This window comes from Montipora capricornis, chromosome 10 (genome assembly GCF_036669925.1).
Source record: "Montipora capricornis isolate CH-2021 chromosome 10, ASM3666992v2, whole genome shotgun sequence".
NCBI lineage: Eukaryota > Metazoa > Cnidaria > Anthozoa > Scleractinia > Acroporidae > Montipora > Montipora capricornis.
The window spans coordinates 2,630,501-2,633,000 of record NC_090892.1 but is presented as its reverse complement, the minus strand read 5'-3'; the positions used below and the strand labels follow the sequence as shown (position 1 = coordinate 2,633,000).

At 37.4% G+C, this 2,500-nt stretch overlaps 1 pseudogene; it reads right to left on the bottom strand.

The window, feature by feature from the left end:
• Positions 1-2,500, bottom strand: part of LOC138018810 (membrane-associated tyrosine- and threonine-specific cdc2-inhibitory kinase-like) — a 15,076-nt pseudogene that overhangs the window by 8,815 nt on the left and 3,761 nt on the right.

The window sequence follows — 2,500 nt, the reverse complement described above, 5'->3', positions numbered from 1 at the left end:
TCATCGTCTAATCAATACATATAGGTGAACTTAGAAGATATCTTCCAGCTATAGGCATCCTTAAACGTATAAGACCATACATCTCAGAGTGCACTGCTCTCCAAATCTATCAAGCGCTGACCTACCCCACTTTGACTATTGTAGCTCTGTTTGGGGTGACTGATTTTTCAAAACTGAGTGCAAGGCCTTCATGGGATTTCCAAATGGTTTCAAATGTTTTCTTGCATTTGGAAATCCAATGAAGCACTTGCACTCGTTTTTTGGAAAAATATTACTTAAACCAACATTACAACGATTTAAGAGCTGACATTTTAGTGTTAGCCCTCCTTCTGTTAAAGGGGCTGTGTCAAACATTTGAGCCAAATTCAGCAGGTGGAAACTGGCAAACCAATCAAGTGAAACATAGAAAAACTAATAAGAAACCATTAACCCTTTCACTCCCAAGAGTGACACTTATAGGTTTTACTCTGTCTAATGCCAGACGATTTTACTCGTCAATGGGGAAACCCACAGGATGTGTGAAAGGGTAGTTAAAAGCAAGGTTTGGTTAGAAAAAAACAGCAAAATGCAAAAGGGAGGCAGGGATGGGCAAAATTGAAGAAAACTAGAATGGATTGTGATTGGGGTTTTTGAAAACTGTTGATCTCTGTTGTTTGTAACTTTAATTATTATGAGTGCTTGACAGACATTTTTTCCTCACGAGGCTTTGGCTTTATTGAGTCAACGTTAAGTTGTATAGCAAGAAGGGGCAAATAAAATGGTAAAATGCCACAAAATGAACTGCACTGCCATGACCACGAGGATCCTTTCTCATAATCCTACCACAGAGTCATTTTTTTAACAACAAGCACCTGAAGTTGCTGAGTTCACAAACTTTAGACAAGTAAGATGATATCGCTTATTAGCAAACCTTGGTAAAACACCTGAGGGAGTTGTCCATTCCTGAGTTGCTGGCCACGTGTTGCCACCTCGGGGGTAAGTCAAGATCACTTGCTAACTCTAAAATGGTTTTCTTCCGAGGCTGACAAGCATATAGGAGAAAAACAACAATAATTTATGCTGTTGTCATGATGATGGCTTGACAGTCCCAAATAATACTATGATTTACATTAAACTTAAACCAGACCCATTTAATAAATTATTGTTATTATTAATTATGTTTGCATAAAAATAAAATTAATGTTATTGTACATAATAATTATACAATTTGAGTTAAGAAGATAAAGGGCAAACAAAGGTTCACATTAATAATAATTACTTACCTAAATATATCAGCACTCTTTGTAAAGCTTCCCTGCATTAACTCTGGAGCAAGGTATTTAGGGTCGCCTTCCAAAGCTTGAGCTGTATCACACTAATTAAAATAAAATATTGCACTTTCAAACTTCTGTTGTAAATGTAGTTAAATGAAGGCTTATCAGTTGAATAGTCTGATATTCAACAAGTACAGATGGGCAACTGTATTATTGTAATATTCCAAAGTGGCTTTTCCAAGAGGAAAAATGTGTCTGCCATCATAATCCCAACAAACTCCAAGCTACAAGAGGTTGTCAAGGAGGATACACTGTAACAGCTGCTATTTCCACAACTCAAGGTTCAGCTGAAAATAAAAAGTACTCACTTTTGACAACTCCAAGACCAGCCCAAAATCACCTATTTTACACAATCCATCCAAACCAATAAAAAGGTTAGCTGGTTTAATATCCATGTGGACCATGTCATTATCATGAAGATGTTTGAGCCCCTGGAAAACAAAAATCATAACTCAAGCTCAGATTATGACTATTTTTTGATTAACACGATAAAATTACTTACTTAGGTAGTTCTGAGTAGGGGACAGGTGACAGACTGTCTGTAACATCCAGGAGCATGTGCTATAAAGACAGCTCCTAGGTAGAGATGGCTTTCACAGTTAACAGCATGGAAGACAGCAGGGCTGTAGATAAGAATTTTTATAGGCGGGAATGGGGACATTATAGGCGGGTATGATGGGCCAGAGGCCCATTTAATCGTGCCCTTGGAACGATTCACCTACAGGGTTCCAGGGGCATGCACCTGCTGAAAATTAATTTTGAAAATCTAGACTCTTGGAAACACGTTTTCCTTGATTTTGGTGCAAAATTGATCCCATTTTAGGCATTTGGAACGTTTCCCAGTGAACACAGATAAACAGATTTCCCACAATAAAGCTTCAGTAAACTGAGTGTCCACATTTTGATGTTGAGGTTTATTAGTTTAACTTAACTTAGAAGTGGAAGTGATGAAGCTTCTTTCGACAATCTCAGCTGGTTGTCTGGAACTTGTTGTGTTACTTTAGCCCAGTTTAAAAAAAATTATTATTCCATTGACCTCATAATCACTTTTCTTTCCCCTTTTCCCCACCATATTGATGCCAGATTTGGCATTTACTATTTTGCATACATGAGGTGTAAATAGTACTGCTGACACAAAAGAGCCTGCTAATAGAAACGCAACTAAAAGAAATGGAATGTTTGTTTAC